The sequence below is a fragment of the Bufo bufo genome, chromosome 1, assembly GCF_905171765.1.
Source record: "Bufo bufo chromosome 1, aBufBuf1.1, whole genome shotgun sequence".
Taxonomy (NCBI): domain Eukaryota; kingdom Metazoa; phylum Chordata; class Amphibia; order Anura; family Bufonidae; genus Bufo; species Bufo bufo.
Window position 1 is genome coordinate 553757455 of NC_053389.1, and position 15295 is coordinate 553772749.

The following is a 15295-nucleotide window of genomic DNA, read 5'->3' on the forward strand; positions in this document are numbered from 1 at the left end:
AGTCTCAATGCCAGCAAAGGAGAGGCCCGATGGATCACCACCATGGACCGCGCGGACATGGTCAATCAGGCGGGGGGACCCCCGACCTGTCCTAATGGAACTTAAATGCTCCCGTACTCTTTCGAACAGGGGTCTTATAGTTTTGCCAATATAAAACCTATGGCAAGCACATGTTATGACAAACTACGTAGGATGTGCGACAAGTGATGAAGTCTTTGACTTTGTGTGTGACCCCCCCCCCAAGAATAGTATTTTTCTCTGCGAATTTTGGGGGCAAAATGAACACATACCACATACCAAAATGAACACATTGTAGTTTCCCTGCGGTTTTCTATTCTGCAACCAATCTATTCTGCAAGCAAATCTATGAGAAGGAGGAGACAAGTCTCCTGGAAACAGTAGAGACTTTCCATCCCGTCTTCCCTGCACAGGATTCTCCTAATAATGTCATCAACCTCATCGCACATGAATTGCCCTCGAGCTGTCTCTCACTCTTCCAACGAGGGTTGGGATACAGCTTGGTGGAACAATTCAATCCTGTGGACTTTGAAATGGATCTATACAAAATGTTTTCAGAAAGTAGTTCCACACGTCCCCCACCTTTATTGGGTGAGGTCCCTGCACACATGACGTGTGCTGATTTTCATTTACATCACCGCTTTGATATTATGGAGATTGAGTGTGTACAGTTCTTCGCAGATATCGAGAGCGAAAGCACCACTGCACCTGAGCATCAGGAAGTATTCTTGGGTGGCATCAGGTCCACCTTCCTCCCCCCTATGCCGGCTATTGACCTCTTCCACAAAAGAGTATTTAGGGATGTACGTGCACTGATTTATCCAGTGGCACCCCCTAACATTACTAGTGATTACTAGTGAGGAACGGCTTGGGTTACAGTGGCTTGATGGTCTTGATGACGTTGTCATTAAGCCCGCCGACAAAGGGCGTAATGTGGCCCTGATGACCAAGGTTTATTACTTGGAGGAAGCTGCCAGGCAGTTGGAAGATAGAAATGTATATGAAAAACTTAGCGACAACCCAGTCCCGTCTATACTGGCCAAGGTACAGTCACTCCTTGATAGGTATATTGATTTACAATTTCTGCCCAAAAGCATTTTGGAGAGACTGACTCCAAAGTTTCCTAAGAACCCTGCCAGGTATTTTTTCCCGAAAATACATAAATCGCTGTCCCATCCCCCGGGACGACCCATCGTCGCTGGGATGGGATCAGCGACTGAACCCATCTCTAGGTATGTTGATTGGTTGTTGAGGCCTTTGCTCAGGGGCACTCCCACATATCTTAAGGACACCGGGGACTTCCTCCGCGCCCTCGATAACTTCGAGTGGCGGGAGGAATTCCGCCTTGTGTCCTTAGATGTGGAGAGCCTATACACAAGAATTCCCCATGATTTGGGTCTGAAGGCCATTGCTATGGTCTTGAGCCGCTCCGACAAGAGTCCCATTTTTTCGAGGTTCATACAAGAATCCTTGGATTTAGTACTCACCAACAACGTGTTCCAATTTGACCAGCAGTGGTACCGCCAGATACTAGGTACAGCGATGGGTACACCGGTGTCGTGTACCTTCGAGAACCTGTATCTGGCGGTGTTCGAAGAGACACACGTTTTCTCACTGGGGATCTGCTTCCTGAAACATGTTCACCTTTACCTGCGTTATGTGGACGATGTATTCCTGGTCTGGTCGGGCAGCGAAGAGATGTGCAAGCAGTTTGTACAACACTTAAACGATACTAATCACATGAACATGAGGTTTACCCTCAACTTTGGTGGGGATTCGTTGGATTTTCTGGACGTAAGAGTCACCACAGACAATGGTACTCTTCACACTACAGGCTTTCGCAAGCCTACTGCAACCAACTCGCTGCTCCACCAGACCAGTTTTCAGCCGCCCGCGATGAAGGATGCTGTCCCCTTTGGACAATTCATCCGTCTACGTAGAATTAATAGTACGGATGAGGGCTATTTTAGGCAAGCCCACCAACTTAAGGAAAGGCTTTTGGAGAGGGGTTACCCCAGGAGAGACGTTATTGATGCACTGGATCGTGGCGGTCGTCATTCACGTCAAAATCTCATTAAGGATAAGATCGAGGATAATGATCAGGACAGATTTGCCTTTGTCTTTAAATTTAGCCCAGCAGCAGGCATAGTGAGACAGGCCGTGTTAAACAATTGGGACCTTTTGAGGGGAGAGTCCTCTTTGGGGGACTTTATTTCTAAAAGACCTCTTGTCACTTTAAAAAAATGTCATACTGTGAAAGATAGACTAGTCCACAGTGTGCTGAGGCAGTCCAAACAAACTAATTGGTTGCAGAATAGAAAACCGCAGGCAAACTACAAGTGCGGTATGTGTTCATTTTGCCCCCACATTTCGCAGAGAAAAATACTATTCTTTGGGGTGGGGGGGGGGGGGGTCACACACAAAGTCAAAGACTTCATCACTTGTCGCACATCCTACGTAGTTTATGTCATAACATGTGCTTGCCATAGGTTTTATATTGGCAAAACTATAAGACCTCTGTTCGAAAGAGTACGGGAGCATTTAAGTTCCATTAGGACAGGTTGGGGTTCCCCCCGCCTGATTGACCATGTCCGCGCGGTCCATGGTGGTGATCCATCGGGCCTCTCCTTTGCTGGCATTGAGACTGTGGGACCCATCCCAAGGGGGGGTGATCGCCACCGCCTCTTGTTGCAGCGGGAGGCTCGTTGGATCATCAGGGCTAACGCCATGGGCCCGCACGGATTAAATGATAAAAATGATATGGCTGTTTTTCTCTAAAGTCCCCATGTGTCTACTTGTCTGTCTGCCTTTTGTAACTTGTCGCCGCGAATTGATACTGTGTGCCCATTTGTTTGGTATTGCATTGCTTGCATACTATGTGTCCTTCTCTCTGTATTTATCTCTACACACAGTGCGCACCTGTGGAGCGTCTCTTGGTCACCATGGTGATGATCGGGGGTCCGCCCATAAAAGTATGGCGGTGCGCTTGTGCATCATAGTGGTCCGAGGAAGCGCAAGTCACGCGCGAAACGGCCGTCACCGCCGACTCACACCAAAGGGCCATCCCGCTCCCCAGCCTGTGAATCTGTTGCAATGTATTGAAGCAATAAAGCACTGAAGTATTTTTAAGACAGGGGTGAGTGCCGCCATTCCTTTCATCTATCTGTGCATTATATCGAGTGTCTATTCGCATTCACGCTGAGCACCACGTCAACCTGTCCAATTGCTGAGCCGCTGGTCTGTGATTTTCGCTGGAGTAGGGGGTATAGGTGAGCTGAGAGCAGCAGTGCCGCTGATTCCTTACCCTTTCTGTCTCATACAACGCAGACATGAGATAATGTCAGGAGACATGCTAGAGTACTGAACTAGAAGTATAAAATATTTAATGAATACCTACATTTAATACCAATGTTCTAACAAACTGCTATAAAATAATACCTGGTTTTGAGAATTCTTTCTACATAACAATTAATACATAATTAGGGCAAGCTTAAACATTTCTTCTAGATGTGAATGGCTGTGTCACTTTTCTTTCCCAGTGGTTAGCTATGAATTTTTCTAGTGGATGAACATATATTATAATAATATATTTTCCAAGCAATTATTTCTGTTTATAGCTTATTTGACACTAAAGTCATGACCATGTCCCCAGTCAATATAAAGTAGCTTTTAGATGCAGAAGATAATTAACACTTTCATACAAACCTTGGTTGGTCAAAGTGATTCTGGAAATAAAAAAAAACCCACACATTCTTTGGTTATAATTGTAAAATTGCCTACTACATGCAAGCACAGCCCTGCCCGTTTATACACCAGGACAGATTGCATTCCATTTAGTGCTGTAATGCAACTGCTGCAACATAATTTAAAGGGGATTTTCGTGATCACATACTTCGGATAGGTCACAAATATCAAGTCTTTGGGGGTCCAACTCTCAGCAACCCTGCTGATCAGCTTTTGGTGTCAGGGGTGTTTGGACATTTTGCACTTCTGATAATCAGGACATTTTTCACTATTTTGACATGTACAAATAAAACCTAATACACAAAATAAAAACACCATACTTATATATTTTTGCCACTAAAATGAGTACTCTAGCAGACGTCTTATGGTAAATAAAATAAATAAATACAGTCTGCAAAAAAGTGAGGAGTTCATACATGCCACATGTCTACTCTATGCTGCATGTGCTAAAGAAACACAGCAGCAATGCACCAACCAATATTTTCATACAAGTATTCCAGCTCCCTATATAAACTGTAATCATAATTAACCCCTTCAACCCCGAGCCTGTTTTCACCTTCCTGCCCAGGCCATTTTTTGCAAATCTGACATGTGTCACTTTATGTGGTGATAACTTTAAAACTCTTTTACTTATACAGGCCATTCTGAGATTGTTTTCTCATCACATATTGTACTTCATGACAGTGGTAAAAATAAGTTAAAAAAAACATTTTTATTCATAAAAAAATACCAAATTTACCCCAAAAATTTTAAAATTTGCAAATTTACATTTCTCTACTTTTATAATAGATAGTAATAACATCAAAAATAGTAATTACTTTACATTCCCCATATGTCTACTTCATGTTTGGATCATTTTAAAAAGGACATTTTATTTTTTGGGGACGTTAGAAGGCTTAGAAGTTTAGAAGCAAATCTTGAAATTTTTGGGAAAATTTCCAAAACCCACTTTTTAAGGACCAGTTCAGGTCTGGAGTCACTTTGAGAGGCTTACATAATAGAAACCACCCAAAAATAACCCCATTTTAGAAACTACACCCCTCAAGGTATACAAAACTGATTTTACAAACTTTCTTAACCCTTTGGGTGTTCCACAAGAATTGATGGAAAATGGAGATGAAATTTCAGAATTTCACTTTTTTGGCAGCTTTTACATTTTAATCCATTTTTTCCAGTAGCAAAGCAAGGGTTAACAGCCAAATAAAAATCAATATTTATTACCCTGATTCTGCGGTTTACAGAAACACCCCACATGTGATCGTAAACTGCTGTACGGGCACACGGCAGGGCGCAGAAGGAAAGGAACGCCATATGGTTTTTGGAAGGCAAATTTAGCTGAACTGGTTTTAAGATGCCATGTCCCATTTGAAGCCTCCCTGATGCACCCCTACAGTAGAAACTCAAAAAAGTCACCACATTTTGGAAACTACGGGATAAGGTGCCAGTTTTATTGGTACTATTTTGGGGTACATATGATTTTTTTATTGCTCTATATTACGTTTTTTGTGAGGCAAGGTAACAAAAAAGGGATGTTTTGGCACCGTTTTTTTTTATTATTTTTTTACAGCGTTTAACCGAGGGATTAGGTCATGTGACTTTTTTAAAGAGCAGATCGTTACGCACGTGGCAATACCTAATATGTATACTTTTTAATTTTTTTTCACTTTAGCACAATGAAGCATAAAATAATCATATTTTAGTGTCTCAGTCTGAGAGCCATAGCTTTTTTATTTTTTGACCGATTCTCTCAGGTAGGGTCTAATTTTTTGCAGGATGAGGTGACGGTCCGATTGGTACTATTTTAGGGGGCATACGCCTTTTTGATCACTTGCTGTTGCAATTTTTGTGATGTAATGTGACAAAAATGGCTTTTTTTTTTACACTGTTTTTATTTTATTTATTTATGGTGTTTATCGGACAGGGTGGATCATGTAATATATTTATAGAGCCGGTCATTACGGACGCGGCATACCTAATATGTGTGGGTTTTGTGTTTTTTTTTTTTTTTTTTTTATTATAAAATAAGGTGAAAGGGGCATTTTTTTCTTTTTTACTTTATTAATTTTATTACTTTATTAATTTTATTAAAAACACTTTTTTACTTTTTTTACTTTATTTATGACATTCACTTTTGGGGGTCTGATCCCCTCTGCAATGCATTACAATACATCTGTATTGTATTGCATTGCCTGTTAGTGTATGACACTGAGTCATACACTAACAGGTTGCCTAGGAGACCCAGCCTGAGGCTGGATCTCCTCGGCACCCGTAGAAGGCAGTTCCCGATGCCATGCAAGGCATTGGGCAGCCTCTGCACGGCATCGGGCTGCCTTGTGTTGCATCGGGTCCCCGCCACAGCAGCGCGGGGACTCAATGCTCCCCCTCACCCGACAAAAACCTCTTCTATGTCGCGGTCAGCGCGGACCGCAGCATAGAAGGGGTTAATCCGCTGGCATTGTCTTTTACAGCGATGCCGGCGGATACAGCAGGGGCCCGGCTACCACGGACTGCCAGACCCCTGCAGCGATCACTATGACGTACTATTACGTCAAATTGCGGGAACTCAGTGGTTCCCATGACGTAACAGTACGTCAAAGGCCGGGAAGGGGTTAAATATGATGAATTTCTAAGTCTAATATAATGCATTTACTAAGGCCGCTTTCAGACAGGTATAATATGGGTGTTTTAGTGCTCCTCTATTACGGACTGAACACCTGAACGCCCTGCAGTTTATAGGAAAATAAGTTTGAGCATCATGCCTCTGATTCTGATGAATCTTGGAAGGTCCAGGTATTGCACCATAATATAGGCTCAAAAAGACCCCTGTATTACACCTGCCCAAAAAGCGTCTGAAAACGGTTTTCTTTTGTTGTTTTTTTAATTGAAAGAGTAATTTATATAGTAAGTGAAAATGTATTTTCAGACTTTTATGACTTGTATCACCACATATCACTAGATTGTTTTAGTGTTTCCATAGTCTGAGAGCCATAATTTTTTCACTTTTTGGGCGATTACCTTGGGTAGGGTATGATTTTTGCGGGATGAGATGACGGTTTTATTGGCACTATTTTGGGGTGCGTGTGACTTTTTGATCGCTTGCTATTACACTTTTTGTGATGTAAGGTGACAAAAAATTGTTTATTTAGCACAGTTATTATTTTATATTTTTTACGGTGTTCATCTGAGAGGTTAGGTCATGTGATATTTTTATAGAGCCGGTCGATACGAACGCGGCGATACCAAATATGTATACTTTTTTTTTATTTATGTAAGTTTTACACAATAACAGATATTTTCAAACCAAAAAAATTATGTTTTAGTGTCTCCATATTCTGAGCCATAGTTTTTTTAATTTTTTGGACGATTGTCATTTTTTGCGGGATGAGGTGACGGTTAGATTGGTACTATATTTGTGGGCAAATGCCTTTTTGATTGCTTGCTGTTGTACTTTTTGTGATGTAAGGTGACAAAAAAATGGTTTATTTAGCACAGTTTTTATTTTTTATTTTTTACGGTGTTCATCTGAGGGGTTAGGTCATGTGATATGTTTATAGAGCCGGTCGACACGGAGATACCTAAGATGTATACTTTTTTTTTTCCCCCTATTTGTTACCAATTTTTTTTTACTTTATTTGGGGAAAATGACGTTTTTGTTTATTTTTACTTGAAACTTTTAATTTTTTGGGGGGAAAACTTTATTTTTTCAACTTTTTTTTCACTTTATTTTTTCAACTTTTTTTTCACTTTATTTTTTGTCCCACTTTGGGACTTGAACTTTGGGGGGTATATTCCTTTACAATGCATTCCAATACTTCTGTATTGGAATGCATTGGCTGTATGAGTAATACTGTGTGTATTACTCATACAGCTTCCGGGGCCTGTGAGATCCAGGGGGCTGGATCTCACAGGCTCTTCACCGGAAGGCAGCGCGATGCCTTCCTTAGACATCGCGCTGCCTTCCATGCCATCGGGTCCCCCCCACAGTCGCATGGGGACCCGATGGCACCGCCGCAGGTCTGAATTGACCTGCGGTTTGCGGCGATCACCCCCCCGGCGTTGTGACAGGATGCCCGCTGAATGATTTCAGCGGGCATCCTGTTCCAATTAACACCCGCCGTGCCGCAATCGCGGTTTAAACCCATGACGTACCGGTACGTCATGGGTCCTTAAGGACTCGGGAAACATGCCGTACCGGTACGTCATGCGTCCCTAAGGGGTTAAAAAAAAAGGGTGGGGGGCATGACAGTGGCCAGGAGGGGGCGTGACCAGTCGCCTCAACAAATTTATGTTCATTTTCGCCAGTTTTCTGACTCAAATGAAGCCAGAAGTACAAATTGATCTTCTCACATAGCGAGGAGCATCCTGTCTATCATCACACAACTTTCTCCCAGCTGACAGCCTAGAAATCATCTATGAGTATATGACTGCCCTTCACCTGGGGAAAAAGAGAAATGATTGTAGTCCTACATCTCTGTATACAGTGTACAGGGGGGTCACACATCTGTATATACAGTATAAAGGGGGTCACAAATTACCAGTGTACACTGGTACCTTATAAACAGTATATAGTTGTATGTGTCCTACCTGTACACTGTATATAGAGATCTATTGCTCTCAGTTTAAGAGGTGGGTTACGAATACTGAGTGGAACGATCCAGCTCTCTGTAGTCAGTTTCGTCAGGGATTATCAGAGAGGCTCAAGGATGCTTTGGCCTTTCATGAGAATCCTGAGTCTCTGGAAGCAGCTATGTCTCTTGCAGTATACATTGATAGACATTTTCTATTACAATTTTCTACTTTTACAATTTTCTATGCATTGATAGATGCCTGAGAGAGAGATCTAGGGGCCCCCACTCTCAGGACGTACTATCACATAACATATCGTCTTCCTCGGACACTTTGGGTGAAGATACTCCTGGGTTTATGTCTAGAGTCCAAGACTGTGGGGATTGAGGTGTTTATCGACAGTGGGACAGGGGTGAAGCTGATTGATGCTCAGTTCGTCCGTATACACGGGTTGTCTCCAAGTGCATTGAAGAAAAACATTTCCATTTTTGCTATTGATTCTGCACCTCTAACTCAGAGGTGTTAATCTCAGATGGAGCATGACATCCGATTAAGAGTGGGTAACTTTCATCAGGAAATCATCTCGTGTTTTGTATTGGAGGGTCTCCCTGCTCCATTGGTTCTGGGTTTAGCAGTAGCGCCGCGGCCTTCTCACTCTTTACCGCAGGCCCAGTGACGTCACGACTAGTATTTCTAGCCTGGGCGGGGCTAAGCTCTGTTCATTTGAATGGATCTTAGCCCTGCCCAGGCCATTAATACTAGTAACATCACTGGGCTTGCGGTAAACAGCGAGAAGGCCGCGGCACTACTGCCAGCGCCGCTCCCTTCTCAAACAGCTGAAAGGCAGGGGTCCCGGGTGTCGGACCCCCACCGATCAGATGCTGATGATCTATCCAGAGGGTACAGAACCACTTTAACCTTCTCTATTTATTGTTGTTTCTCCCACTATGCTATGCGGTTTATAGCTTCTGTTGGACTTGGGGTTACCTTGTGTTTGGTTCTCGGCTGAGTTCCTAGTGCTACCAAAGCTTCATTGAAGATAAGGGTTTCCTTTCCCTTCTGTATTTTGTTATATATATATATATATATATCAGTACAGACCAAAAGTTTGGACACACCTTCCTCATTCAAAGAATTTTCTTTATTTTCATGACTATGAAGGCATCAAAACTATGAATTAACACATGTGGAATTATATACATAACAAACAAGTGTGAAACAACTGAAAATATGTCATATTCTAGGTTCTTCAAAGTAGCCACCTTTTGCTTTGATTACTGCTTTGCACACTCTTGGCATTCTCTTGATGAGCTTCAAGAGGTAGTCCCCTGAAATGGTCTTCCAACAGTCTTGAAGGAGTTCCCAGAGATGCTTAGCACTTGTTGGCCCTTTTGCCTTCACTCTGCGGTCCAACTCACCCCAAACCATCTCGATTGGGTTCAGGTCCGGTGACTGTGGAGGCCAGGTCATCTGGCGCAGCACCCCATCACTCTCCTTCATGGTCAAATAGCCCTTACTTTCAAAGTTTTCCCAATTTTTCGGCTGACTGACTGACCTTCATTTCTTAAAGTAATGATGGCCACTTGTTTTTCTTTACTTAGCTGCTTTTTTCTTGCCATAATACAAATTCTAACAGTCTATTCAATAGGACTATCAGCCGTGTATCCACCTGACTTCTCCTCAACGCAACTGATGGTCCCAACCCCATTTATAAGGCAAGAAATCCCACTTATTAAACCTGACAGGGCACACCTGTGAAGTGAAAACCATTTCAGGGGACTACCTCTTGAAGCTCATCAAGAGAATGCCAAGAGTGTGCAAAGCAGTAATCAAAGCAACTACTTTGAAGAACCTAGAATATGACATATTTTCAGTTGTTTCACACTTGTTTGATATGTATATAATTCCACATGTGTTAATTCATAGTTTTGATGCCTTCAGTGTGAATCTACAATTTTCAGTCATGAAAATAAAGAAAACTCTTTGAATGAGAAGGTGTGTCCAAACTTTTGGTCTGTACTGTATATGTGTGTATATATATATATATATATATATATATATATATATATATTGTGAGACAGTGACAGGTCTCACTCAGGTTAGAGGCAAGGAAGGGGTGGATAGTGTGGTCCACACCCCTGTTCCACCACAGGTGAGAGAAGCTGGAGGTAATCAGCCTGGCATAAGGCACCTCCCAGAGTGTCAGAAAGGGGGTAGTGTGTTACCTGTGGACAGAGGCCTGGAGGCTCTGTCTGTGTGGTCTCAGCTGGGCAAGGCTGAGGGACCACAAGGCTGGGAGATAGCCTGGAGTTGGAGGACGCAGCGACACCTGGGAGGGTCGCAGGGCCATAGTCAGGCAGACTACTGAGCCCCAATCCCCCACAAGAAATACTGAACTGGAGACAGTGGGCGTACTGTGCTCTGTACAGCCAGGAGGCTGTGGGACATTGGCTGACAAAGCCGCATGTGTTCACAGGGTGTGAACTGTGACTTTAGGTGAGTCAGGATATTATATGTTTAGTTAGAGCCCAGCCGGGCAGGTGTTTATTTTGTACCATTTATGTTTGAATTGCTGAGGAGCCAAATAAAGTGATGTTTGGACCAGAAACTTGGTGTCTGGCGACGATATTTGTGTGAATCACCCCCGGAGAAGAGCTAAACCCCTACAATTGGTGTCGGATGCGGGCAGGTGTCCCTGCTGATAAGTAAAAATGCTGGAAGCCTGCTAGTTTGCAGAGCCGAGACTGCTGGTGTTAAACTGGACTTTTTTTTTCTGTGGTGCAAACAGTGCAGGATTTAAAGGGCCAGAAGCCCAGTACAAGAGACTGAGCAGTGGAAATGGCTGCAAAATGGTATAGCCCGTGGGAGAAATCCTGCGAGTTGGTGATCGGCGGAATCCCGCTGGGGGTCAGTCTAGACTCCCGCCAGCAAGTGTCTCGGGTCCTGCCTAATATTCTGGACTTTGTAACAAGGGGGCCAGAGACAAAAACTACGGTGTCCCTGACCTTTGTGACAGACTATGGCTCTGTGCAATGGGAGCTGTTAAAATGTGAGACACTGGAAGTGGAATTTGTACTGGGCAAGGACTTTCCATTGTTTGGGCAGTTGTGGAGCGGAGTTCCTGATAAAAGGCAAAGATATGCCGTTGCCAAGGGCAACCGTCGGGAAGACAAAGAGGTGGAGAGCGGCGCGGTTCTCAGGAGTGCGTATCTTCCCTGCGACTGTGTCCGGAGTCCTAGAGAGGAAGTGCGGAGGTGCAGTAAAGCTGTTGCTAGAAGCAACCACAACCTTGATGAGTCTGCGGGAGAGAATGGCACTGCTCTACCAGAATGGTTGATTACAAAGGGTAAGACTGTTCCTGTTATTAACTGTGTGGCAGACCCAGTGACAGTGAGCCGGCGGCAGGGGATACCTGCTGGGCCGGTAGGTAATAAGTCTGTGTCTGGACAGGCGGATCAGCCTGCTGTGATTGCTCCCTCGCAGAAATCTACAGGGGAGAAGGTTTCTGTGTTACCTCAGTTGCCCATGACCAAAGCTAGTTTTGGGATGACAAGGATCCGGGATCCCATGCTAGCCCGGGTAAGAGGCAGCACAATATTGAAACCTGAGACTGGTAAAATAATAAAGGTGCTGGACAGTCGTGCGGATAAGGACTATCCGCTCATTTTCACTGAGCGGGAGACTCCATTGAGAACAGAGACTGATGAACTTGATGTTACAGATACACTCATGCATGAGGGAGTGTTGGGCCGTGATATCGGGGTGTTGCTGTGGGGTAAGGTAGACACTTCTGCAGATAGTGACGAAACTCCTGCAGAACCTGTACCTGTCCCTTTAAGTGAGGATCTAAGGGAGCTGCACTTTGACCTGCATGGGGAAAGAATATTGACCATTGGAAACAATGGTGCTGGTCAAGTGCAAAGTGATGGTAACAAAAGTGCGGAAATGCATAAGGAAAATATGATGTCATATGAAATATGTGGTGACAGTGATATAACTTTTCCGTTGCAGGTTGTGGTCAGGGGAGAAGCGCCCCCTGGTGGTAAAAATGTAAATGATGATAAAACTTTATTTTCTGCATCTGCTATGTTTCATGAAGCGCGATATGACGTAATCAAAAAGTTTGAAGACATGCCTATAACTAGTGTGGAGCAAAGCCCAGCTCCAGCTCAGTGTTTGAAGGTGCAGGAGAATATGATAGGGTTAGAGGGTGTACCGCACGTACCAGAGGGGGAAATGCAGTCTCCACAATGTTGGTTGGTTACTAAGGAAGTGTCCCAGGTGGGGATTAGCTCATCGGTGCCCCTAGAGGTCAGAATTAATAATGACACGAGCGGTATAGGTGACGTATGTGCTGTGACCGATAGCAACCCAGAGAGTGAAGCTACCATGTCAAGGTCCTGTGAAACAAAGGTGGTTACTAGTAGCGACCAGACAGTTATATCTGACGAGATGAGAATTAAGTCGGGTGATGTCAGCCTAGGGTCTGAAGCCCATATCCAGACAGTTGTAGGTGACCTGACACGACAGTACAGCTGCAAACAGGAGGATGATCTCTCTCTCTCCTCACGCTCCCTAGAAACGTTAGAGACGGGACTAGCTGTCTTCACAGAGCAACTGAAGAAGGCTTCAGAAAGGGCAAAGAAGGAGAGCCAGAAAGAGAATGGTGATACTCCTACATCTGCTGCAGCAGAGCCGAGCAAGGAGCAGCTGGAACCGGAGGCCAAAAAGCGGGGCACTTCCCACAAGCTTGTGCAAAAAGCTGAAAAGAAACTGCTGAAAAACATGGAGTTGGTGGTTCAGCGCCTGGAGAAACAGGGTGTGACATACAAAAAGGTGGAGAAAACCAAGAACAAACTTCAGCGAGGATTGGATGATCTGATGGTGGACCTGGACCACCAGAAGCAAGTTATGTCTAATCCAGCGAAGAAACAGGAGAAATGTGACTGGCTCCTAGCTGAAGAGAAATACATCTCGGCTCGATACGTTGAAAAACGTGACCAAACAGAGACTGATGCTTGGGAAAAGGAGACCAAGGCCCTCTCCTTGGCTAAAGCCCTGGAAAAAGCGCTTGAGGAGCATGCTGAATTGGAGAGGCTGAACAAGCAACTCAGAGCAGAGAATGAAAATCTCATGAGCTTAAAAGATGAGTTGGAGAAATCTAAGTGTGCTCTCAAACAGCAGGTGGAAGGTGAGAAACCTGAAGAGGAGAGTTCTCTGGAAGATGTCAAGAAGCCAGAGCCTGTTAAAAATGGGACTGGAGGGGGGGCGGAGCTAACCAATGGCCGGGTAAGACGTCCTTTACCTCGGCTCCCGACCGACTCCAACTTTAAAGCCTGACAGGACACCATCCGCTTCGCTGACCACATGACAGGTCGCAGGAGAAGACCCTCATCGACGCCCGCTCCGACACGCCGCAAAACGGGAGCGATTTCCCGCTTCTTCGTCCCCTCCAGCCAGACAGACGCTGACCGAGGGGAAGACAACTCTCCCAAGATGGCGGCGAGACAGGTCAGAGCGGCGTCCCCCACGCACCATGAAGATTCAGGCCCACAAGCCCCAGAGTCACCACAGCAGCTGAGGGGTACACCTACCGGTTCGCCGGCATCCTATGCTGCGGCAGCAAGCTCCGGCTCGTCGGCGGCTTCATCCCCGCCATACACAGGGTCGTTCTCAGCAGCACCTCAGGGACATTCTTCTAGAGGCCGCTGCTCCCAGACCTCGATCTTGGAGTCAGGGGCATCCATAACCCCACAGAGAGAGGATGAGGACTGGGACTGGAAGGTTCACCTCAAATCCCTCCCCACCAGGCATGAAATAGATGCCTTATTTTCCAGGCTGGAAACTTCTCATAAAAGAGATATGGAGGCCTTGCAGCATGACTTAAAGCAGGATGGTCAGAGGGTGGAGGAGGCAGAATCCATGCAGGAACAAGTACTGGGGGTCCTGGAGTCACACCAACAAGTCATCCAGACACACTCTGCTCAGATCCAAGATATCATCACACATCTAGACGATATTGAAAATAGAAATAGGAGGAATAACCTACGCATTAGGGGCCTTCCTGAAGATATTTTACCACAAGATCTTGAGAAATGGGCCACTTCCTTCTTCAATACATTGATGTCCAGAGAACCAGGACAATCTCTTGAAATAGATCGTATCCACAGAGCCCTTGGTCCTAAACTAAGCGATCCTAATCGCCCCAGAGATGTCATATGCCGTATACATTTCTTTAAAGATAAAGAGGCCATCTTGAAAGCTGCCAGATCTGCAAGCAAAATCATGCATGCTGACAAAGAAGTCATCATTCTACAGGATCTAGCCAGGCGTACCTTGCAGCTACGCAAAGCACTGAAACCGTTACTGACAGCACTCAAAGCCAAGGACATTCCTTACAGATGGGGATATCCATTTCAATTGTCCGCTACTAAAGAAGGGAGGTCAGCTGTATTCAGATCCCTTGACGACCTCGCCAACCTCTGTGCAGCGTTTGATATCCCGCTGCTGGAGTTGCCGGATTGGCCTAGTCCGAAGCAACCCATTCCCATCCCACAGAGGGAAAGATGGCAGACGACCTCACCTAAGCAGAAGAGGACCTCTAGACGTGAGCCTAACCCTAACGACTGACTGTTGGGACATTCTCGCTCACCCACCTGAGGGGATCTACACCCTCCTGTTGCCTTTATTGTTCTATACTGTTATAGAAATTATGTGCATATCATTTTCTTATGTATAGGTCTCCTAGACCTATACACACACCTGTCCTGTTATATATTCAGCAAATGTTATTTCTACGTTATTATAAGTTGGAGTCCAGTAAGGAGACGGTTGGTCCTTGCTTTCTCCCCACCCCACTTAGGGACCGCAGCACACACCGCTGCGAAGGACCTCAGTTGTCACTTAGCACCCTTGGAACCGACGATGTTGGTTCTTCCAAATAAGATTTATATGCTTTATATGTGCA

General features: G+C 44.8%; 1 protein-coding gene across 4 annotated transcripts in view; it reads right to left on the reverse strand.

Annotated features, from left to right (window-relative positions):
* COG5 (component of oligomeric golgi complex 5) overlaps window positions 1–15295 on the reverse strand; it is a 413671-nt gene that overhangs the window by 264021 nt on the left and 134355 nt on the right. The window lies entirely within an intron of this gene.